The sequence below is a fragment of the Humulus lupulus genome, chromosome 1, assembly GCF_963169125.1.
Source record: "Humulus lupulus chromosome 1, drHumLupu1.1, whole genome shotgun sequence".
NCBI lineage: Eukaryota > Viridiplantae > Streptophyta > Magnoliopsida > Rosales > Cannabaceae > Humulus > Humulus lupulus.
The window spans coordinates 11,495,622-11,522,906 of NC_084793.1; the positions used below are offsets into that span (position 1 = coordinate 11,495,622).

The 27,285-nt window shown below is 35.5% G+C and overlaps 1 long non-coding RNA gene across 1 annotated transcript; it reads left to right on the top strand.

The window, feature by feature from the left end:
• The first annotated feature begins 11,481 nt into the window (after positions 1 to 11,481).
• LOC133814701 (uncharacterized) lies at positions 11,482 to 12,821 on the top strand. The gene is made up of 2 exons (XR_009884798.1): positions 11,482 to 11,553; positions 12,252 to 12,821. It is a non-coding gene; the product is annotated as an uncharacterized LOC133814701 (long non-coding RNA).
• The last annotated feature ends 14,464 nt before the right edge of the window (positions 12,822 to 27,285 follow it).

Here is a 27,285-nt window from a genome sequence, read left to right on the forward strand (position 1 = left end):
GAAATGCGAATTCTGGTTAGATAAGGTGGCATTTCTAGGACACATTGTGTCTAAAGATGGCGTGGAAGTAGATCCATCCATGATCAAAGCAATGAAGGATTGGCCCAAACCCAAGACTGCCACGGAGGAGAGGAGTTTTCTGGGATTGGCAGGATATTATAGATGATTCGTTGAAGGGTTCTCTAGAATAGCAACACCATTAACAAATTTGATGCGGAAGCAATAGAGATTTGAATGGACGGAGAAGTGCGAAGAAAGCTTCCAAATGTTAAAGGACAAGCTTATATCAGCCCTAGTTATGTGCATTCTAAACGATAAGGGAAGGTTTGTAGTGTATTACGATGCGTCGAAGCTGGGACTTGGATGCGTCTTGATGCAAGACGAAAGAGTGGTCGCCTATGCCTCGAGACAGCTAAGGGAGTACGAACAGTGGTATCCGACCCATGACTTAGAATTGGCAGCGGTGGTTTTTGCTCTAAATATTTGGAGGCACTATCTGTACGGAGAAAAGTGCGAAATCTATACAGATCACAAAAGTCTAAAGTACTTCTTTACGTAGAAGGAGCTTAATATGAGGCAACGAAGGTGGCTGGAGTTAGTAAAGGACTATGATTGTGAGATCATATATCATCCAGGAAAGGGTAACGTCATGGCAGACACACTTAGTAGGTGGAGTTACAGAAGCTTGTCAATACTTAAGGGGATAGCTCAACACTTACAAGATGATATTAAGAGGTCAGGAATTGAGCTAATAACTGGACAACTAGCTAACTTCACAATCAAGTCAACTCTAATGGAGGAAATAAAGGAGAAACAACAAGAAGACGAGTTTCTTCTTAAGATGAAGGTAGCATTACAAAGCTCAGAGAATGTTGATTTCTCCTTGACAAAACAAGGCATGCTACGATATAGAAACTGAGTATGTGTGCCAGAAAGTGGAGGAATAAGAGAAAGTATTATGAAGGAAGCGCACACTACTCCGTATTCACTTCACCCGGGATCGACCAAGATGTACAACGATGTCAAGATAATGTACTGGTGGCCGGGGATGAAGAAAGACATAGCAAAAATTGTAGCGAAATGCCTTACATGTCAACAAGTTAAAGTTGAACATCAAAGACTCGCTAGAACTTTGCAATCATTAGAGATTCCCGAATGGAAATGGGAAGATATAGCAATGGACTCCGTGATAATATTACCAAGGACCACCAAGCAGCATGACTCTGTTTGGGTGATAATAGATAGACTCACAAAATCTGCTCACTTCTTACCAGTAAGAACAGTTTATAATGTTGAGCAGTATGCAGAGCTTTATGTGGCAGAGATAGTGAGACTACATGGAGTTCCTAAGACGATAGTGTAACGACCCAACTATCTATGAGACTTAGGTCATTAAACCTATTAGACATAACTACAACTTTGAAAAGAGCATACATAAGAAAATTCATAACTTTATTGAAAATTTTAAAGAAACAATACTTGTAATACATAAATGAGCTCATTGTTTTAAAATAAAACATAACTTTAAATAAAATTGTTTACAAAGCTAAATGTAGAAAAATACATAAAAATGTAATTTAAAGTGACTAAAAAAAATGTTGTCATCGAATCGACACACAACTCATCCACTCCATTCACCTCCTTACACACACCAAGCTTCCAAGAATCCTTCCGCCTTTGCATCTATCTTCCTGCATCACACTAAAAGAAAAGGAGTGAGCCTAATGCCCAGCAAGGAAAAACTATTAACAACATAAATCATATTCATAAAATTATATCATAACATATACTATAAACATATCATACATATACTATAAACATATGACTAAAAAACATACAACATATAAGACTATACTAATAATGGCCATTATAACATGTGATAAACCATCTACGTCCCCTGTCTAATATTTGAGGTAGGTTAGATCACATGTATTGTATGATAACACATCTAGGTCCCCTGTCTAATATTTGAGGTAGGGTAAATCATAACATAACATATTAATACATAAACTTATCATAACATATTATACATAATATAACATATCATACAAACATACAAGATCTAGCATATTTTCCTTACCAAAACCGAGATATGAGAACAAATGTGGGGCTTGGAATACTCCTAAAACCAGCAATAGAATAGTGAGTATTTCTAAAGGAAAGAGATGAAAAGAATAAAACTAAACCACCAAGAGAAAACTTACCGAAAAGACACCTTAAGTTCAAGGAACTTAAAAACCTAACCACAAACCATAACAAAAGTTAGAACTTGAATGAAAACTAAAGAAACTAAGGAATCAAAGGAATTGAACTTAAGAATAATGTTACCTTTGTTGACCTTATGGATTGGCCTAACTCCAATACCAAAATACTCTAATCCTTACTTCCCAAGTGTTTGATAAAGCTTAAGAATGATAAAGCTTTTTCTTTCCCAACCCAAGTGTATCACTCTTATGGTCTCACTAGCACCTTGGAGTCTGATCACAGCTGAAGAGTAAGTGAAAGGACTGGGTACTAGGCCCTATTTATAGAGGTAAGGAGTGAAACTAACCTTATTTTGATTTGAAAAAAAATAATGAATTTAATTGAAGATAATTGAATATTCATCAATCAGAGGCTGAAGACTCGGTCAAAACTAACAGAGGTAGGTCTAAGGAGTCAAAGGTGGTTTTTAAAAATTAAAACAAAAATTTTAAAAATAATTAAATATGGGCGATATATTGCCCCTATGTGGCGATATATCGGCTGGGCCCTAATCCCGAGCCTCCATTTCTACGATTCTGCAACGTCAACGTGTTTTCTGTATTCAGTGTCACGCGATATATCGGCTCTAGTGCAGCGATATATCGTCAACCTAAGGTTTAGATAAAGCCAATAGGATTATGCACTTATCATAAGCATGATTATTAAGGAATTGTTATAATGATAAAATAAGGGAATATAAGACTTAGTCTTCACCAGAAACTGTTAGGGTCATAGTTTGACTTAGTCAAAGTAGTTATGCTGATATATCGCAGCAATAGAGCTGATATATGGCCTGACGATGAATACGGAAAGCACGTTGACGTTGCACGATCGTACGAATGAAGACTCAGGACTAGGGGCAACTGATATATCGCCACATAGGGGCAATATATCGCCTACATTAATTTTTTTTTTTTCTTAATTTTTAAAAACCAACGTTGACTCCTTAGACCTACCTCTGATAGTTTTGACCGAGTCTTTAGCCTCTGATTGACGAATATTCAAATATCTTCAATTAAATTCATTATTTTTATTCAAGCCAAAAATAAGATTTTTTATTTCTAAAACTCTATAAATAGGACTTATGACCCATCCCTTTCACTTACTCTTGAGCTGTGATCAGACTCTAAGGTGCTAGTGAGACCATAAAGGTGATAAACACTTGGGTTGGGAAAAAGCTTTTTCTATTCTTAAGCTTTATAAAACACTTTGGGAAGTGAGGTTAGTGCATTTTGGTATTGGGATAGACCAATACATAAGGTCAATAAAGGTACCCTTATTCTTAAGTTCAATTCTGTTTGATTCCTTAGTTTCTTTAGTTTTCATTCAGGTTCTAACTTTTGTTATGGTTTTGTGGTTAGGTTCTTAAGTTCTTTGAACTTAAGGTGTCTTTTCGGTAAGTTTCCTCTTGGTGGTTTAGTTCTATTCCTTTCATCTCTTTCCTTTAGAAATATTCACCATTTTTATTGATGGTTTTAGGAGTGTTCCAAGTCCCGCATCTGTTCTCAATTATTCCGGTGTTGGTAAGGAAAATTAGATAATTTAGTATTATGATCTAGTTTATGTAATGTACGATATAGTTTATGTTTGTATGACCTAAAATTTCAAGTACAATAAAGGGGTAAGTGTGTCTGGACCTAAGGTGTCCAATGATGTATGACGGACTATGTCCAGTAGGCTCGGTTGCCAAAACTTTATGACGTACCTATGTCCGACGTATGATAGACTTTTGTCTGGGGCTTAATTGCCACCCCTGTATAAACACTTATCTTTTTATTATATATGACTTGTTATTTTAGTTAAGATTATGATATATGACCTATAGTTATCATTTATGACCTATGATTTATGATCTATGACTTATGACCTATGACTTAGAATATGATTTATGATTTATGACTTAGATTATGATTTAGAATTATGACTTAAGCTATGATATGATCTAGATGTTTGTGTTTGCATGACTTTTGTGAATTATGTTATGTTTGATTATATGACTAACCCTTGTTTGTATTTTCCTTACTGAGCTTAGAATCTCACTCCTTATGATGTTATTTAAGGAAATAAATGATAGAAAGGTCGGTGGCGAGTGGGACCTAAGAGCTTCGTGAGGTATTCGTTGGAGACCATATAGTCGAGCAAGATCAAGCAGGCCAAATTATTTATTTATTTTTAATTTTATTTTAAAGTTTTATTTAAATGTTGCTCATTAACATGTTAAAGACAAGTATGTTATTTTTATAAAATCATGGATCCATGTATTTATTTTTAAGTTTTTATTAAATAAAAGAGCAATATTTCTGATTATGAAAAAATGCTGTGTTCTCGATAATCTATGAGAAATTAGGGCGTTACACTTCGGGTCGTTCTGCGCAGCATCAGGATTTTGGGTCTGAGCCACTGAGGAGGCTCGGTTATTTCCCATTCCTGTTTGTGCTTTTGCGGTCGTGTTGGCAGTACCCTCAGCCCGGTTACTCCTTCGGGGCCTTGGTTGAACAGGCGGGGATGCCGGTGGCAACACCTGCTCCGCCCTTCTGGTGGTTGTGCTCCCACGAGGACGTCCCCTGGGCCTCTGAGGAAGGGGCTGGGTGCTAGCAGCCAGCCTGGCTAACTCTTCATTGTGTCTTGTTGTTTCTGCCAACTGTTTGTGTGGTTGGAAATTTTCAAGTTCAATAATTGAAACATACCTTCCAGGATTGTAATACATATCCTCGTCAGGCTTGGGGGCAGGTGGTCACTCACTTGTATTGGGGTTACTTGCAACGACCATTGATGATTTGAGAGGCTTTCTCACTAAACAGGCTCACGTCTTGTTTAATTGCTCTCAATGTAAGCACCAAACTATTGACGCCATTTTTTGTCAACTTAAAGAAGAAGAGCAATTAAACAAAAATATACCAGAGGAAATAAAAAATGTAAACAGGATCTTTTACATGGTTCAGCAGTTAAAATTTGCCTAGTCCACGAGTCTATGTTATTAACTCTTTGGAATTCTCTGATAGCTTTCTGGAAGCAATTGTACAAAGTTTTTCCAATATCAATCCTTCGGTCCATACAAATGAATTATCCCACTCTATTTATAGAGGGGTTTTCTGAATCGCTTCCTACATATTTCGGGAAGTTATTCTACAAATCAAATCATATAATTCCATTAAATGCATAGAGTTATCACGTACGCGGTAATATCCCATAATATGTGGGATTTAATAACAAATTACACCAGATCCCTTAAACATAGGGAATTTATAACAATAAATACGTTCACCCACAGCCGACGAGCTTGGACGCTAGATTCACATGCCTTCGAGACCGTTTGCCTATCACGAGCTCATTATCTTGGTTCACATATGCTCCCAACAAGTAATTATTGACGAAACCATCTTCTCCGAGCTTACATCTCTCAAGCTCGAACCGTCTTGTCTAAGGGCAGGAAATGAATTAAGAAGTTTACACAAGTGTTGAACCATTGCTACTGTGAGTTGCGAACCTAACGTATAACCCGGAGCACCTTTGAGACCACGTAGTTCCCAAGCTCACCAATTTGAGGTTGCCACTTGCTGCCTTAGTGAGACTGTCCCTGACTTGCCGGTCTCATGACAACCGTGCTAATCTCGAGCATACGCCTTATGATCCTGAGTTTCGAGATCAACGTTCCGATTCTCGAAATCTGGCTGTAACATGTTTAATATGATATTATTCTAATACATGAGTTTAAGTTTAAGTTTAATTAAATTTTATTTAAGTTATAAAATGTATGATTTTATTATTTTTCAATAAATATCATTATAAAATATATAAAAATATATCCTATTTTAATTTGTTTAATTATTTATTTATTTTATTTATTATTTTTAAATAATTATTATTATAAAATACCACAAAAATATCCTATTTTAATTATTTATTTTATGTAAGTTTAAGTGATACTTATAATCCATCATTAAATATAAAAATATTGTGTTAAAGTTAACATTATAAAAATAAAAAATAGTTAAAAACAAAAAATTTCGTTATCTACCCGCATACTTTTTATATAGAAGAGATATATTTGTTGGTACTTAGTACGACTGCAATAATAATAATAATAATAATACTTAATTAGATGATGATGATAATAACATTATTTCAAGTAGGAATTATTATTATTGGAACACATCAACTTATTACATAAATATATGTTATTTTTTAAAGTAGTGACATGTATAATGAAGTATTGCTAGGTAACTTAATAATTAGCCAATGGCAGGGACTCTAGTGACGATGCCACACTTATCAACCCAAACCCTAACCCTCTCACAGTTGAACTCTTGAGTCACAATAGATCCTTCCAGAACCAGTGTGGCCTTCACATTCTTGTTCTCCTTCTCTATCGTTTCCTTTGCTTCTTCTCCTTTCTTTCCCTTTAGCTCAGGCCATGAGTTCTTACCTTCAAAATTTATATATATATATATATTAGCATTATTAATAAATAAATTAAGCCGATGATTAACTTGATTTTAAATATATATATATATATATAGAAATAAAATGCTGGTTGAGGTGCGTGCATGTTTAATTTAATGATTAACTAACTAGCTATATAATAAGGACTAATTACCAGTTGCAGGGCATGTATCCTCCATTTCTTCCTCCTCTTTTTTCTCTTCGATCTCTAGCTCTGTGTGTGGTGTATATATTTATGTTTTTCTTGTGGTGATTTAAATTTTTGAGTGAGTTTTGGGTTAGGGAAAGAAGGTGTTTATATAGATAATAGATTCAAGGAGTCAAAAGCCACGTTCTTTGACTTTGAACAGCTCCGTGTGTTTAATTTCAATTGTCATATATTGCCGCCTTATCCGATTTCACGACACGCAACCTTATAAGGATTATCAAGAAATAATAAGATAAAATTGACTAAGGCTATATATGGGTATATACTCTGGAAAGATTTTATAGATGAGCATTTAATCTTTATTTCATCATAGTTGAAATTACCATATATATATATTTGTTGATTAGTATAAGTTGAAACCATTGCTATTTCCCCGAAAAATTAGCTTAGATCAGGTCGGCACAATTGATTATTTGACCGATTTTAAAATAAATAGCCAAGTGATATTTTGTTTTAAAAAATATTACTTATTTTTTTCAATAAGGAATACTAATAATTTGAGGCATTGGCTCTCAACTAGGGGCATTAGCTAATAGCTAGGCATTTGCCCAATATATTGCCTAGAGTTTTGATGCAACACGGCATATATATGCCTTGAGACAGTTAAAGTGTTACGAGAATAATTACCTGATGCACAACTTAGAATTGGCGACAGTTGTGTTTGTGTTGAAAATTTAGAGGCATTACCTATATGGAACTTATTGTGATATCTACACTGATCATAAAAGTCTGAAATATCTCTTCCCTCAAAACGTGCTAAATATAAGGCAGCGTTGATTATTAGAGTTATTTAATGACTACGATTGTGACATTCTATATCACCCTGGAAAAGAAAGCACTGCAAGAAACGGAGCTTTTGCTAGCGCATTTCGGAATTGCGCTGGCAAAAGAAACTTTTACCAGCGTGTTTCACGAATTGCGCCTGCAAAAAACCTTTCTATTATCGGCGAAAATTTACGCCGGCTAAAGTGCGTTTTCCCAGCACAATTACGAAATGCGCCGACAAAAGTTTGCACACTTTTTATGGCCTACTTTTTGCCGGCGCACTAGGCATTATTGCGTCGGAAAAAGTAATTTTTATACAAACCTTCACTTGACGGTGGTATTTTTGCCAACGCATTATGAAGTTGTGCCGGCAAAAGTCTTCTAAACACGCCGGTAAAAGTCATAAACGCGCTGGTAAAAGATAAAATTGTGTCGGTAAAAGTATTAAGGAATTTAAATATACAATTCTTTTTAATTTTTATAAGTGATTATAGCTTTATATAGTATGATTCATTAATTAATAATTATTTAACATCTAATTAAGGGTATAATGTTGTTAGATTGATCTAAGATCAACAATAATACTAATTAACTTTGTAATTATGAACTAAGATTGTTGTGATCATTGTCGATTATGCTTATCTAACCATACGATTATCATTTACTTTTAAAAATTGCTATCATATGTCTAATAAACTGTTGTATTACACATAAATTTATGAATATATACATTCTTGGTCTTACTCAACATTGTTAGTGTTACAGATTATTTGATCGAGTATTGTTCTTTTGTTAATATATATTTGTACGTTTCATTATTGATAATTGCTTGAAACGTTAAATAATTATTCATTTTTTGAGAAAAAAAATAAATAGTCGATAATACCACTGATCTTTTATTATCATTAACAAGAATTAATAGTATTTTTATTGAATGTGTAAATAGATAAACTCTTGTATGCATTGGACAGGTCTTTTGAGTTTGTACTCTCATCATTTGCTCCCCCTGTAAAGTAATTTGGCAGTTAGAGGGCAATATGTTTAATGTGGATTGTTTATAAATGTTGCAGGGGTGTAACGCCCCAACTCCAGGGACCGCTACAGTACACATTGCAAACAGTGCTAAACTCGCTAATCGAGTCATTTGGCCATAAATGTGTAACTAAGTATGATTAGCGATTTAGGGATTAAAAATTTTGGTTAAGATATAACGTTTCATTATAACATTTACGATGTACATTGGGATCCCAAAAATATAATTTCAAAGTCTATTATAAGAAAATGTTTACAACAGGCCGTTCTAAGCGGAAAAACATGGTTTATCCCTAGTTCCTCTTTCAAACCTCGCCCAAGTATTGGTCGAGCAGCTGCATATGTACACGTCATCACCTAAGCTCTCCAACTCAAGGATGGTCCAGCTTCCTTTTGCCTTTACCTGCACCACAAAGCACCCGTGAGCCAAAGCCCAGCAAGAAAACTCATATGCTCATAAACAGTCATATCATGATATCAAATCATATCTGGCATGCCTAGCAAACATAGCTTTATTCAAGCATGCAAATGAATTCAAACAATGCTGGAGTATCCAGGATAAGAAATCCTGCCCTTCTAATTGGATGACTATCAAGTCAATCCTAATCAGATGAGTGTCTCAACACTTGAGGTTCTGGCAAACCATGTTGAGTGACCAACAAGCAAGTCACAATGGGGCTCAGCACCCAAAGCCATGCATATGATGAACAAAATGATCATACAGAGCTCATAGCTCTGATCAGATGAGTGAATATCGCTTTGAGGTCCTGTTAAACCATACTGAGTGACTGCCAAACAAGTCACTAGGGGCTCAGTGCCCATAGCCGTGTAACGACACCGTTACCTGGGCTTTCCTGCAATGGCTCTTATCGGATGAGTGACTGACAAGCACGTCACTATGGGGCCGGTGCCCATAGCCATGTGACAAAAAAGTCACGGGGCTCGCTGGCCCTGGCTCTAAATGACTAGCCTTTGGCTAGACAAGCGCTTTTTAATATTCATCGAACTTGAGGTCGATCCGGCATTAATGCTTTTTGAGTCATCCAATGCAGAAAGTTGATTAGATCTAATCTTTGTTGGCTTGCGTGGAACACGCTAAGGCCGTCCTGACTAATGAGTCAGCACTATGTGACCATTGCCCAGTACCACTGCCGAACCTGACTAATAGTCACAGCTTCACAGTTGATACTAACACCTTTGCCAATTCTGACTAATGAGTCAGTACCATGCACAAGTAAGCATTGCTACCAAACATATATCATATGTCACACATCCAAAGATGAAGCATTCAGCATGCTTACTTAACAATTGCGAGCATAATAATGATCATTCACAAACACAGAGACTCAAGCTCTGACCAATCTCATATCCATCATTCATGGCATGCCCTAATCACATGTTTCTCATGCATCACATACATCACACTTAATCATTCAGAATGCCTCAGTAATAATCATATGCAAATGAGCAAGATTGCTAAGCATTCATTATGCTATCAATGTTTACATTTAAACATCCAACATGCATTAATAATAGCCATGCATGTCACACATGGGGTGCAGTTTTCTTACCTTGGGTCCAAGCATAGGTTACCAACAAATGAGCCACAAGCACGATCCTGATTCCAAGCCTCTAGTGATAACCTAGTCACAACCACAAATGGTGATCCAATGAGTTCAAGTTCTAAAACCAATCCTTGAACTAAAACTTAGCCTCCATGACATCAATCCTCACTAATCCGGGTAGTAGGAATGATCCCGAGGCCTAAAACCATGTTCCCGAGGTCAAAACACCCAAACGAGCTCAAAATCCTGCCTGAGCCGCGGCCCTGGAACCTTGAGCCGCGGCCCCCAGCCAACTCTGAAGCAAGGGCCGCGACGCCCAAGAACAGGGCTGCAGCCCAACTTCGGGGCAGCCATTTTCCTTCGTTTTTAACCTTTTAAAACCTCCCAATAACATGTCTAAACATTCCCAAATCATCAAATCAAAGTTCTCAAACTCCCCAATGGTCCAAAACCACCAAAACCTGAGGCTTAAACGAACTAAAAACTCAACGATTCACAAAATCCAATTCAAGCTTAAAATCTTAAAACTTAAACTTGAATTACCTCCGACTGAGTTGTTTCCAACTAAATCCTCCATCTATTAAGATTCTAATTCTCCTTAGGATTGCTATGCCTCAATCCTCGCTTGATTCCGAGTCCTAGAGCTCAAGTTATCTTTAAAAACGCGATCGGGAGACGAAAAGGAAACTTTTAGGGAGAGAGAACGTATTGAACGCTCTTTTTATTTTCTTAAAAAGTTACTTCAAGCTTAAGTAGCTTCCAATAAAACATAATGCTCGGGGTCCCGAAAACACCCCCGGGGACATTATAGTCAAAACTTCCAGAATTTCCCCCTGATCTTACTAACTCCCAATTTATCACCAAATATTAATTCCCATTACCCAATAACCCGGTAATGCTCTAAATACCCCTCGACTTACACTAAGTCAAGCTTAAATCCCGTTGTGACTTTCCCACTAGCTTACCTCCTAGGATCGTCTTGTGCTGGGTAACCCTGGCATAACCCAACAACAACAAAGCACCACGCCCATTTCACATATATGCCAAAAATGCCCAAAATGGCCAAAATATGAAAACCACCCAATTAATCACAAATGGGTCCACATGCATATTTAATACACCTAAACATGCATATTATCATTAAATAGCATAATAAAGCAATTATGGCCCTCCCGGCCTCCTAATCAAGGTCCTAAACCTTATTAGGAAATTTGGGGCATTACAAGGGGCGTGCTCTCTACTACATATCAAAGGCCTTTACAACTGCTGCCTCAAAGTCAGAGAAGATAGGATATGGTAAGACATCTTATTGGACTTGCCTCCCACCCTTTTTAATATAATAGGTTCCATTTCAAATAAATCTATATTGTCCAAAGGGAAAGTTCTCTAGACAAATTACGTACTCAAATGGTATGTTAGTCATTTGAAAGGGTGCATAGGTCATTTAACTTTAATTTGATGATATTTATTCTGTGGTATGCATTTGCTGTTATATTTTGTAATTTCCAATATCAGCAAGTAACAAGTTCAATTGGTACTTTGTTTTTTTTTAATGTGAAAATTTGAAGGCAAGTGGTAGAATTTGAAAGGAATTTTAGGAAATGTTATCAAGAAGCGTAGATGCTTGAAATATACATTACATGTTGACTGTGTTATTTGTTAAGATCCCATTATTACCGGTTTGTCTAGAGTTCAGACTAACTCAGCATAAGCTTCATCCACATTGCTATTTGCTGGGGTGAGACTTGAGATTGTATGCATGTTGTCGTATATTTTTTGTCTACTTATCATGGACTGTCATTGTTGATATTGTTGTCTCATGTTGCAGAGTTTGACTTGAAATTTGAGATGATACTGCGATATTTCTTTTAAAAATTCCCGAATTCTACTTCGATTATAGATAATTACTATAAAATCTTGGGCTTTTAATTTATTACTGCTTGTTAAATAAATAAAATTAAGTAGATAAATAAACTTCAATTTGTTTTGTATAGTTATTACTATGTCACAACTAATCTGTTACTGAGAGGTCACTTGGCATTTATGCAGCTAGCACCAGCCCCACCACCGCCACCATTTCCAGAAGGCTACATCCCCCTCACGAACACAGAATCGGAAAATGACCCTAAAACCCAGCAAACGGGGGAGGCACAACCACCTCCCATTGACCCCATGATTGATCAAGGCCTAGCTAAAAGAATGAAATTCTGAATAAGAGGTGTCGCATCATAAGTTATCTGTCCAGAAGTATATATGTAAAGATCTGAAGCTAATTTAATCACTACAACTTTAAATATCCGCTAACCCCTAGGCCTTTTTCAGTTGTGGTAAATATCTGAAGCTAAGCTAAGTTAATCACTACAACTTCATATATGTTGTGGTAGTTTTCACTTCAGTTGTTTTTCAGAGTGAGTACAAGGACAAGAAGAAGAAATATATGATGTTGGACAATGAATTTAGTGTTTTATTTTATTTGTAATTTTTATTAGAGTAAATGATTCTTTGTAAATACTTTGTATAAGTTTTGTTATTTTAATCTATAATTTTTTAGATTTGTATATAAATGTTTCATTTAAATCATAATTTTTAATTTAACATAAAATAAATAATTCTTTTGCAAGCAATGACAATACCTAATAACTATTAGCGTAGCCAGCAACGGCGACACGTAACAACTGTCAGTGTAGCCAACAACGACAACATGTAATAACTTTCAACGTTGCCAGTAACAGTGACACCTAATAACTGTCGGCGTAGCCAGCAACGGCGACACTTAATAATTGTCGGTGTAGACAGCAACGGTGACACCTAATAATTGTCGGTATAGCTACCCCCACACTGGCATAGGCAAATTCGACAGTTAGTCGACTGTCGTCGTTGCTCAATAGCGGCAGTTAAACACTGTCGGGAAATCCCGTTTTTGTAGTAGTGTAAATTTCTATTTTTAAGTTAGTTTTATTGACATATTCCGTTAAATATTTAGAATATTTCGTTAAAATTAACAAAACAAATCGTTAAAACCAAAAATTTCTTTTATCTATACATTTTTTTAATATAGAAGAGATATAAAAATAATAGTAATAATGTAACGACCCGACTTTTCTTAACTAGACCCACTGAAATACAATTATGACTATCTGGGATCAATTGAACTCTTACGGTCAACTTTGGTAAAAATCAGACGTTAAGAACTAAATAAACTTTAAGCAAACTTTAGAAAATTTTACATTTGAGTACTTTGAAATAAAACAGTGTTTGGATGGGATCTCATAGTTTTAAAAACAAAACATAGTTTCACGTAACTTAAGAAATTGTCTGTGGCCATAAGGCCTTATTTAAATAAAACTAGTAAACATGAAATTGATAAAACTGTTACTGAACTCAGCAGAAAACTGAAGAGAACCCTGATGGTCAACTTTTTCATAATATGCATACTTCAGACAGAATCCCCTCCAGCTCATTGCACTGCTCCTTAAGCTCTGCCCTTACCTACACACACAAAGTAACTGATGAGCTATAACGCTCAGTAAGGAAGCTAGCTACAACTTAAGATTCTACTATCCAAAACAAAATTTGCATAACAGTAATGCACAACTGGAAACTGTACACCGAGCAACATGTCTAAAACATTCACATAAGTCAAAGTATTTCGTAATATACTGAAAACATATAACTGAGCCATCGAGTTGTCTATGGGGTCATGATCCCCGTGTGGCCTCCACGGCCCAGAGAATACTCTCCTCCCGTACCAAGGGGTACACTTCGCTAAAACATGATGACTTACTGGCTTAGTGGCTAACCCCACTGTACGACTATATGGGGCCCACTCTCATAAGGTTTCCCTTGGCAAACACAAATATTCCACATATTGCATTCACGATAACTTTACTGAACTAAACAACAACTAAGTTACTCTTGGTGTATACTTCCTTACCTCGTGTCCTTAGCTTTTGTGAATTATGTCTTTGTGAGTATTTTCGATCGCGTTTAGACCCTATAATCATATTGGGACAATATGTCTTAGTTTATTCTTTACTAAGATTTTAAATATATATATAAGGGAATTTTAAAATCAAAGCTGAAATTCCCGTCCCTGACCCAAACCCGAGCCCTTAGGGTAAAATGATCATAATACCCCTTTTAAAATTCCTAACTCAACTTAGAAAATTATTATTTCCAATTATAATTTTATCCGAGACTACGCCCGAAATTTCAAATCAAAACTCCAATTATTTCTTAAAATTCTATTTTCCGATACTCGAGTCCAAAACACGATCCCCCGAGCCCACTTCTTAATCTTAAGACTTGAAAAAAGAATATTATACTTCTTGAAATATTTTCTAAGTCCTTGAAAATATTTCGATGATTCTAAGCCATCAAATCTAAATTTTAGAACTAATTCCCGGGTCTAGAATTTCTTGAAGCTTAAGTAATAATTTCCGAGACTTGCTAAAAAATTATTAAACTTGGACATCCCTTAGATAAATTTTCTAATCCCGACCCTCAAAAATCAGGTCTTAGACTTTGGGGTGTCTAATCCCGAGCCTCGCGACAAAATTCCAAAGTTTTGGGACCAACTAGCATTTTGGTTCCTTAAGTTACCAACTTGTAACCATTCGTAACCAACTGATTACATGCATGAGCATGCACGTGACCACCTAAGGATAGTCTCCTCACCCACGGCAAGCCTCCACGACCAACCCGAGCCATGCTTGAACCCAAAATCCCTCACCAAGGCAGCCATGGCATTACCCTCATCACCGCCATGACCATCACTTTGGCCACCAACACCAGCACCACCACCGGCATCCACCATTAGCGCCGGCAACAATGGTGCTGGATTTTTCATGACAGCCACCTACCAAGCACTAACCACCCCCAAATCATCCCAAAACTCAAGATCTATCATACTTAATCATCCCCATCACCGGGCCGTTAGAAATAAAATGAACGTTAGCTGCATATATAGTAAGGTACTCAGCCTTCATTATTATTATAATTAACATAATTATTTGCAAACTAATAAACATGTGAGTAGCCCAAGATATAGTAAGCATATGCAAATGCTGCAAATAATATCATATATATATAATCGTAAGGGATGGAAATTAATATGGTATATATAATCGAGTATCTTAGCCGCGGTTCGGCCGGTGAGACTCCACGGCGGGGTCAGGAAACATTGGTGGTAGGATAGGGTTAGGAATCGGCGGCCGTTGCTTTGCTTTTTTATCGGTCAAATAATTACTATCTAACGTCGTTGAAGTTGAAACGCGTAAAGTCGCCCTGCCTGCTGCGCCTGCTGGAATTATATAATACTGTTTGTGAGCTGAGAAAATCAGCAAGAAAAGTAGAAGCACAGCAGCCGCCTTACCAGAGTGGAAATGCATCATCATTTATATCTACGTTTTTGTGTATAGTTTTGGAGTTTTATTAGTTTCTTGTAGAAGCTAAATATATATATAGTAGTACCTGCATTAAAATACCTTAGCATTTCTGATAATATTAGGTGTAACATTTTGAAGTAGATTTTATGTGTCTCTGCATTAATTATTATTATTAATTACATTACTTCTCTCTGCTGCGTACTTCTCGGCTTTAACTCATATATATGTTGGCAAAAAAAAAAAAATTCATTTCTATATATATATATATAATTTAATATTCAGACATATTATACGTACTTGTCCAATATTAATTAGTGATTTTCGTGGTAATTAATAATAGTTGTGGTTGTGCCGGCGCGGCCTTTACGTAATAAACACGCTACGCTAGCTCATGAAATAAATAAATATATATTAATATATTAAATCACCCGGAAATTCACAATGTCTAAGCATGAATAGAGATCGAACGATCCATGGATCTTCAAATAAATATATCATAAGATTAATTACAATAATAAAATATTATGTTTCTATATATAGTGCTGTAATTTTACAAATAAACAATAATTAATTACTAATAATAAAACTATGATTAAATAATATGATACGCTTTAGAAACCACTGGGAAAAAAACTATGTAACATGATGTAGGATATGAAGATTTGACAGTGACACTTTAAATTCTTGGACTATAAAGAGTGCATGCGCTAGCTTTATATTATAAAGATGTTTACACTTTCTATATATATATATATATTAAATACTATTTCTATAAATATATATACATTCGATGACAAAATTTTCATTAATATTATTCATGACTGTGCCACTCTCGGAAAGTTTTCGTTTTTTCTTACACAGTGCATATAGCAGTAATTCATATTGAAGAAAGCACAATAGGTGCCATTTCGGCTAAAAATAATATTAAACTTTCCAAACATTCATGAAGAAGTGGTACAACAAAATATTAGTTTTAAATTGAGTGACATTATTATCAAATCAAGTCAAGTACTTACCTACCTCCATCCACTAATTGGCATTTAAGTCTATATAGCTTTCCTATTATATAAGCATGCACAAAGTATTGCATCTTTACAACTTTTTTCAGCAATAATATCGATAAGATTGCAAGAACTAACTCATCATTACTCAATTAATTACTTATAAAGTCTTTTGGAGTTTAGTTTCTATATATTCTACTTCCTTCTTTTATGGATCTCTTACATATGCCGTGTGTGTATACCAATTATTAATTTCATTAAAATTACTCGAATAATAATTACTATTTATATATATATATTAATGGAATTACATGGTGGCCATGAGTCATAAGTCCAAAGAAGAAAAAGAGAAACTTAAAATATAGAACATCAAAGACCACACCATGATTCATTTTCTTTTCTTAGTGAGGTAAATGTACACTACAAAAAATAAGGCTTTTACCGAGAACAAAAGTCGTCGGTAAAAGCCCGAATGTTCTTGGTACAACTTCTACTGAAAACAAGTTCTCGGTACTTCATCGTCGGTAGAGGGAAACTTCTACTGAGGACATTGGATATGTTCTTGGTATAGGTTGTACCGATGATAATTATTCTAGGTATAGAGTTGACAATATCATTGGTGAAGCCTGTCCAATTTTGTCATCTGGATGGGCTATACCAAGGACACTGTCCTCGGTATAGACTGAACCAAGATTTTTTTTAATATGTGCAATGTTTATCATTTATATATTTATTTATTGATTTAATTTGAATTAAATATAAAATAATATATTAAAATTAAAACACTTATATTAAACATATAAATAAAAACATAAGCGTACGTTTGCTCAATCAAAATAAAGAGTTGTCCTAAACATGAAAATGTAATAATTCATAGTAATAAAACTCATACATAAGTCTTACTCGCTCGGTGCTCCAACATCGGGATCATCAGGTAGTGGTGGGGCACATTGAGATCCTAGGGTGGTACAATGAGTTCGGATGCGCTCCTCTAATTGTCGAGCACGCTCTCTCATCTCAGTCATCTTTTCATCTCTAGTTTGTGGAGAATCAATAGTAAATGAAGTTTGGTCCCTTATGTTAAGGATATGCCTATATCCTTTTTGGTGGCCACGTCGTTTTCTGAAGACAGTTTATACCAAAGACAAGTCGTCATCTTCAAGCGCATTCGAAACTAGTGTGGAATTATCAGTATCAGTTGTTTGTGTCTGCTGTGTGTCGCGATATGCACGCAATTCATCCTATGATACAATTTATAATGCAATTATGTATTGTAAACAAGCAATTAAAAATTTAAAAATGTTTAAAAAAACTTAACGCACCCAGGTTTTTTTTGCTGTTTCTATCACCCAACCTGTGTCTGATTTATGGTGAGTATCCATCTAGCTATTCGGGATCGTCTCAAGTTGCCCAATCTCTAAATTGTGCTGCCACATACATATTTTTAAAAAATAAAATAATTGCTCAGCGCTGGGATTGACTGAGAACCTCCGTAGCTAAACTCTTTTAGTTTCTTCCTATTTTTCTTGTTGACCCTAGAACGTTTATGCAAAAAGTTTCTGTTAGTAATATATTTAATTAAGAGAGTGAAGTTTAGCAAGAAATTAATACCGTAATTTCTGGGCGTCGAAAAAAATTCTAAGATTAGGTTAAAAGTTATTTAATTAATGTAGGATTTATTACTTAAATTATTTAATTAATATTCAAGATAAATGTTTATTTTTATTAAAATTTAGTTGCATAATGTTATTGTTAACTTTATTTAATCAAAATTAAAAAATATATTATTTTACTTATCAATTCACTATTTATTAAATTAGAAATTTTATTGAGTACTTCTACTAATATTCATAATATCTCTAAATTTTACAATTTTATAAAAAAATTACGCAGCATAACAACTATATTTTCATCTATATCCAAAAATTTAAAATCCTGCAAATAACACAAAAAATATGCAGACCCAGAACATACACAGAACAATACACATACAAGTATTAGTCTTAATTTTATTAATTATGCAAAATATCTTAATTTCACTAAAAAAACAACAACACCAAAAATAAAAACAAAGTATCAATATTCATCAACACTAAGATTAAAGAAAATTAACAACAACAACAAATACCAATTTCAACAAAATAAAAAAATCAATATGATAATATAACTTTATCAACTCAATCTATTAATCTAACTTTATTAACACACAATCTCTATACTAATGTAACACTCAAATTAATTATCCCAAACTAAAAAATCAACACTCAAATTAATTATCCCAAACTAAAATATTAACACTCAAATATTATATTTTCATTTATAATTATACATCACAATTTTCATACATATATGCACTACTACAAAATTTGGTTTTCTCTGCATTTTTTTTCTTAAATAGACTGCAGTTTTTATGAGCAAATGAGTATCGCAGTGTAATCTAGCACAGAGAAAAGTCCATGAAAACCACAGAGAAAGATTTTTCTCCACGGTTTTTTTAAAACAACCGCAGAGAAAGAAAGACTGATTTTTAATTTAACTATTTAAATAACAAATATATTTATATATATACCTATAACACAATAACAAAAATTGTGAAAAAAAAAACAAAACAAAAAATTGAAATCTTACCAAACAAGAGTCGGGTCAATCTTGGAATGTGTTTGTAGACACCAAATCAACCATAAATACTTCATAAAAACAAAAAAATACACATCAATCTCAGATTCAAAATAACACAATAACAAAAAAAAAAAAAAAAAAATTCAAAGAAAAACACAAACATATACCTTCAAATCTTGGAGTGAAACTAAATATCTAACCATGTGAGAGCCGAAATTGGGGATAAATAGGTTTTATAGTGAGAGACTAGTGGGGGGGGTTTAGAGAGGAGTCGAAGGAAATGAGATTTTGCTAGAGAGAGAATCAATTTTTTTCGCATTTGGAGGAAGAAAAAAGGTTTCAGTCTTTTTAATTATGTCGACGACTTCTACCGAGAACATATTCTCGGTAAAAGATTATCGGTATACCAACTAAAATGAAAAAATACAGCATAACCTTAGCGCTACTCTGAAATGTTTCTCCCGAGAATATGTTCTCAGTAGAGAGTTATAGAGTTTTTGGTAAAAACAAGTAATAGCCAAATTTCATATATATATATATATATATATATAATTCATCTTGAAGAAAGTTTCATTATTAACTTAATTCTTCATAATGCATGCTTACATTAATAATGTATTTCAACTTTCCAAGTCGCACCTTATTATTATCTCCCATGATCTCCATCGCACATTCCTCTTGCTATATATATATATATATATTTCAGATTGGTGTAATTAAACTGGATATATATATTATATATATATATATATATATATTATCGCCAGCTTTATAGGTTGTTTCGTTATCATCAAGAGAAGTCAAAGAACCACTCAATTGCTCCCAGCTTTTTCTTATATTATAATGTACAAATTATGGGTACGTATAGACGTGCTCATAATTAACACAACAACAAATATTACTATTACCGGCGGAGGATCCCGCCGGTAATACATGGTGCACCCGCCGGTATTTTCTATTACCGGCCGAAGTCCGCCGGTAAAACTCCGCCCGTAATAATCGGTCGGTATTACCACCATTACCGACCGACTGACACCACCCGCCAGTATTGTATTATTACCAGCGGATTAATAGAGGTGGGACTCCGCCGGTGATGTGCAACACTGTCACCCGTTTGACTCGTTTATTACCGGCGGGTTCCGCCTCTATTAATCCGCCAGTATTAAAATACTAATATTAAAATAAAATAATTAATTATATTTTATTTCTTAATAAATATACATATAATACTTATTTAAAAATAATAATATTTAACATAAATTATAATTAATATTCATCAAACAAAAATAATATTGTAATTAATCATAAAATTAACTTAATAAAATACAAATTGTCTCATTTTAATTACATATGAACTAATGATAAAATAAACATAATAAAATTTCAATTGTCTTAATATAATTAAAAAGCATAATCTAATTATTATTGTTTTGATCAGGCCAACTTGGTGTAAAATATTCATTAAGATCAATATCTTGATCACTAGTATTAGGGCGCGGCAACGGTGGTGAAGCAAACTGTGGTGCTTGTGTAGAGTGATGTTGCGAAGATGATCTAAATTGTCGAGCATGTGGTCGCGGCGAGGGAGACTGATGCAAAAAACTCTCAAACTGACCATACCTCTGCTGCTGCGACGAACTCACAAATTGACCATACATCTGCTGTGGATGCTGCTGCTGCGATGAATCCCCGAAGTCACGACGCCTAGGATGTGACGTCTAAGATCCTGTAGGGACGTCGGGGTAATAAAAAGGAGGGGACTGGGAGGAGCGTCCATACGTGTTTGGATAATTCTGTTGAGGTGGATACACATGTTGTTGTTGTTGTGGCATCGACCAAGGAGGTGGACTTTGAGAAGATATACCACCTTCAGGTTGTGATGGTAAATATCGTTGGAGAAGGCTTTCAAACCGCGACTCAGTTTCTGTACTGGTATGCTGAGGATTACCAGATGGACCTTGTTGAGATTTCAACATCCGGATCTCTTCACGCATTGACTTCATCATTTCCGCCATAGTAGCCATGTCTTCCTGAGGTGTATGAGCAGGTTGGGCCTGTGACTGACTTTGACTTGTGGAGCTGGAAGCTGATTTTTTTTCCCTTTGCCTTTGCTGTAACCTACTCCTCTTTGAAAGTCAGACCTCTCCCCAAGTACTTTACTCATAATCTCGTACTGATCGATCGACGAGGATTCAGCAGCAGATCCAGTTTCAGATCCCTCCGTCGGTCCTTGAGACTGGCTTTGAAGTCGTGCCCTCTGAAGCTCTTCCGTCATTTTTTCATGTTCATAAAAAGTGTTAGAAACACATCAGTAACATAGTTTAATGAAAATAATAACACAAAAGTTTAAACTTACAAAAGTTTCTCGAGCTGTGTCGTTGACAAAAACTTTTGTCGATTTTCTCAAATGGCTATCTTTCCAAGTATCAATAACATGTTCATCAGGGTTCGCCTATACAAATTTAGAGATAGGAAGTTAGAATGTAAAATTTTGTTAAATTAAATTAATATTTTTACTTACAAATTGGTGACGCTTAGCTGCCATCAATTTTGTGCCTTGCGTCGATGTATACTTCATTTCTTTTCTATTTTTCTTGTTTTGGTTGGATCGCGCGATAAATTTTGGGCTAAAAAACAACTGAACAATATCTTTCCAACTCTCCTTGGAGCAATGGTAAGGTGGGGCAACTAAAACACTCTGCAAATCTTCCGGATTAGAGTAATATTTTTTGAAGTGAGTATGTTTGATGTTTTTTCTCTCAGAATATCTTTTGCGCATCTCTGTGTAGATAACTTTCATAACTCTCTCGGGTTCTGGATGACCATCAACATTATAAAAATACTACATTAAAAATAACACGTTAGTTTAGTTTGTAAATGATTTTAATAAAAAAATTATACCACAAGACTTGTTCTAAATTTGTACCTTCATCCTTGGTACGACTTGTTCCTTAAATTGTTGAGGTACATCAGCGAAATCCAAGTAATGTCCTGGCAACAACAAAGTGACTTGGAGGCCTATCTCGCGGACAAAATCTTGGTCCTCCAAGCCAACCACTTTGTCCGTCCTAGGATCAAGCTGAAGATCTAGTGATTTCCCGGCATTTCGCCTTCGAATTTCAAGTGGCTTCGAATTAGCCAGGCCACGACCCTTTCTTCTCGGCACTTCAGCTATCCACATTTTCAAGAATAACCAAAATTTGAAATATTAATATTATATTTAAACATTCGTTGAGCTTGACTTTCAAGCTATGAGCAAAATTTAAAAATTATTATTAACCTGACTCGCAGGAAGAGGGTACTTTACTAGGATCTGGCGGATCTAGACCTCCACCATCTCCGCCGTGAGAGGTGGCTATATCTGCTGACATTGTACTTAGGAACAAAAATGATTAGTTAGTAATAAATTATTAGTTAGTATCAAATATCACCAATGGAAATGAACATCATGATTACAAGTCTCATATATTATATTTTAAACAATTGTCTTTATTACAAAAATATAAAAACTAAGTAGAATAATCACTATCACTTTCATCATTAATTAAATTAACATCAATCGGAGACACATGATTAACATCATCTTCACAAATATCAACTAGAAATTCATCTTCTTCATCGACTTCTTCTTCGCCTAAGTCTTCATTTATGAAATTTTCATCTAATTGATCAGCAGGTGAATTTTGTATAGTGCCAATATACGTTGCAGGTTCATGAGATTCCATAACCAACTGACCGAGATCCACGGTCAACACAAAATTTGATGAGTTTATGTCATGTACAACATCAACATCTGCATCAACTTCATCGTCCTTGATGTCTCAAATTTGACGGTGATTGACATCCTCAACAATTTTCCAGTGTCGGTCTCTAAGTTGATCATCGAGATAGAATACTTGCTTAGCTTGGCTAGCAAGTATATAAGGCTCATCTTTGTACCATTCGCTACTGACGTTTATACTGGTGATATTATTTTCAGTGATTGTTTTCTTCTTGCTTGGATCAGTGTTAAACCATTTACACCTAAACAATGCAACTGAATATGCACCAGTGAAAGATAAGACCAGTACTTCTTGAAGCGTGCCATAATAGTTAAAACCTTCAGTTCTCGCAACAGACACTCCACTATTTTGTGTGGTGCGCTTTTGATCTCGGTCATAAGCGATAAATCGAACACCGTTAACTATACAACCTTCGTAGTATGTTGCCAAGTGATCTGACCCAGATGCTAAAGCTAGCAACTCATCACCATTCTCTAAAGATCCTTGTTTGTGCAAGTCAGATATCTAAATAAATTAATAAACCTATATTAGAATGATAAAAATATCATTACAATAATAAAGGTTTAAAAATAATCTCAATTTTACCTTCTTATGAAACCACTGGCGAAAATTTTTCTTCTGTAAAAGATTATGATCACCATCTGGGAATTTCAGTTTGATCTCTACTAGGTGTTCGCTGTAAATTTGAATGCTTTGACTATATTAGATAAAATAATTTGGAATAAACATAAATTTCACTTTAAAGGGAATAAACTTACTCTAAGTAATCTTGAATTTTGGGTGAATTGTTAATGATGAACCATTCAGCCATTTCACGAGTCGCAAGATCGAGAGGCTTGAGAGTTCCCTTTGTTAGGGGACGACATTGAGATTGAAACACAGTAAGGTGTCGTGGGACATACACCTCATCTTTATTGCGATCAAGACGATTAAATTTAGTTTCAACCCCTTTGAAATACATCGAACAAAATGTCATAGCCTCATCAGCGACATAGCCTTCAGCTATTGACCCTTCAGGACGAGCTTTATTTCCCACGTAGTTCTTCAATTTTTTCATGTACCTTTCAAAAGGATACATCCATCTCATAAATACCGGTCCACCCAAAATTGCTTCTTCAGGCAAATGTAAGACCAAGTGAATCATTATATCAAAAAAAGCCGGAGGAAAGATCAACTCCATCTTGCACAATATCAGAACAAGGTCTTTTTGTGCTTCCTCCATATCTGTAACATTTATAGTCCTCGAACATAGTTGCCTGAAAAAACTACATAGTTAAGAAATGGTGGTCGATATATCTTTTGGGAGAAACTTGCGAACACCCACAGACAATAATCGTTGCATTATAACATGACAATCGTGGGATTTCAACCCAATGATATTTGTTTCATTCTCGATTACTTTTTTCTTCAAATTTGAACAAAAGCCATCTGGAAATTTCACTTCTTTAATAAATTGACAAAATTGTTGTCTCTGAGCAGGAGTTAACACGTAAGAAGCATGTAGCTTCATCAACTTTCCACTCTCATCTTCATAAATCCACAATGATTCCCTTACTCCCATCTTCTTCAAATCATATCTTGCATTAGTGGTGTCCTTAGACTTATCATTGTCCAAGATTGTGTCAAGGAGACTATCACACACATTTTTTTCGACATGCATGACATCAATGTTATGTTTTAAAATGTTTGTACTCTAATAATCAAGCTCGTAGAAGATGCTTTTTTTCCTCCAATTTCTATCTTCCGCAACTCTTCTACGTTTCACACCTCCAAACTGCAAGTGTTTTCCAGGAACTTGGGGTGGAAGGTTGTTCACTTGTTCTAATATTTCCTCACAAGTAAATCGTTTCGGAGGACGTCTTCTCTCAATTTTTCCATCGAAATCAGTGTTCCTTCTCATTCGATGTGTACTGGGAAAGAATCTTCTGTGACCAACATACGATGTCTTACCGATCACTCGAATGGAAGATGTGTCTTCATTACATGTAGGACAAGCTTTGTATCCCTGACCACTCTATCCAGACAAACTACTTCGAGCTGGAAAATCAATGACTGTCCATAAAAGGGCTGCGCGCAGCTTGAACATAGTGTTGGTCGTACTATCTCTCGTAACAACTCCGTTAGCCCACAACTCCTTCAACTCATCCACCAATGGTCTTAGAAATACATCCATGTCCTTACCCGGTGATTTTGGACCAGGAATAAGGATGGTCAGCATCAAATTGTTGTCTTTCATACATAACCAAGGTGGAAGATTATAGTTCGCCAACACCACAGGCCACATGCTGTATGCCAGGTTCATGTTGCCGAATGGATTAAATCCATCAGCAGCTAAGCCTAAACGGACATTCCTAGGATCACTTGCAAAACCAGGATGATTGACGTCAAAGTTCTTCCATGCCGTCCCATCCACCGGGTGTCGCATCACTCCATCATCTTCCGATTTCCCAGTGTGGTGCCATAGCATGTCCTTCGCTGTAAGCCTTGAGCTATATAGTCTTTTCAACCGGGGTGTCAATGGAAAGTAACGCATCACCTTATGCGGCACCTTTTTTCCTTTAGTTTTTTCAAAAGTAACCCATCGACTAGTTCCGAAAACTGGACATTCCTCTTTGTTTGCATGCTCTTTGTAAAATAAACAGCAATCATATTGGCACACATGAATCGACTCGTATCCCAACCCTAATTTCTTCAATCTCTTTTTAGCCTTGTAGTACGTTGATGGAATTTTATTTTCCTTCAGAAAGGAAATATTTAACAACTTCAATAATTCATCGAATATGTTGTTAGGAATCTTCCCTCTAACTTTCAAATGTAATAGCTTAGCTAAGAAGTTAAGGGAAGAAATCCAATCACATCCAGGATACAACTCAGCTTCAATCTCCTCAAATAACTCGTCGTAATATTCACTTGCGCCACTATTGTCTACTTGCTCAGTTGTCGGTAAGAGGAAGTCCTCCACTATGGGAATCATCTCGCCAACTTCATCATCATCAACTACCTCATCAACAACATCTAGTTCCGCTTCCCCATGATAAATCCACCTCTCATAACCTTGATAAAATCCCCTATCGAATACATGTGCTTCGACAACAGGTAAAATTTCAAGCCTGTTATTTATGCATCTGACACACGGACACCTAATTCTTCCATCAGAATCCTTATATTCCGAGGCCATCCTCAAAAAAGATTGTAGACCATTCCAATATTCTTGACAAGCACGATTTCTCAATGTTGTCAAAGTCTTGTCAATCGCCATCTAGAGTGTTACAAGAGTCTGTGAGTTTTAGTAATGTGAATAGGAATGGATAACAAAAAAAATTGCTATCATTTTTTAAATCTTATGTGTTATACCCAGATTTCGAGCTATGTTAAATATGACCTCGAAAGTTGGACTCGCAGCAAGTGGACTCATAAGGTTTGAAGTATGCTCCAGGATTGAATATCGAGCCATCAAGGCTCGATACGACCTCGAATATGGTGACCTCGAAGTGTTCATGATCTCGAAAGGTAGCTCCGGAGACACATCCATCCTCAGGGATGACCTCGGATCAGGGGTCCCGAGCTTGACGCACATACGATCTCGACAGCCATGTGACCTCGGGAGATGTCTCTGGCTCGAAAGCTAACGAGAGACCTGGGAAGCTAAAGCCTTGGAGATATATGATAAAAACCTTGAATATCTATAAGTGTTGTCTATACGAGATGTAATCCTCATTAATTACTGTAAATCCCCTAGAATTGTGGTATATTATTTGGTCAGTTATACGTCCCCTGGTCTTCAGGGGACGTTTCCTTTTATATTTGATTATAGGCATTTAAAGCCATTTATTTTATTTACACAAAAAGAGTAACTACCCAAAATATGTGGGATAGTATTCTGCAACCTTCTCTATAAATAGAGAGGTCATGCACCATTGTAATGGACCGAAATTCTGAACCTTGAGAGGACACTCTGAAGAATTCATGATTAAGAATTTTCAGAGACAATCTTGAGTTTAATAACAGAGACTCGTGGACTAGGCAGATTTAACTGCTGAACCACGTAAAAATCGTGTGTTTGTGTTGTCATATTTAAATTGGCCATTATCAGTTATTGTTTACGTGCTCTCCTTTCACTGCTGACGAAAAATGGCGTCAACAGTTTGGTGCTTTCATTGAGAGCCTTAAGCATTCATCCCTAAGAGAATCATGGCCACAAACAATCAGAACACACCTGAAGAAAATTACCCAAGACGT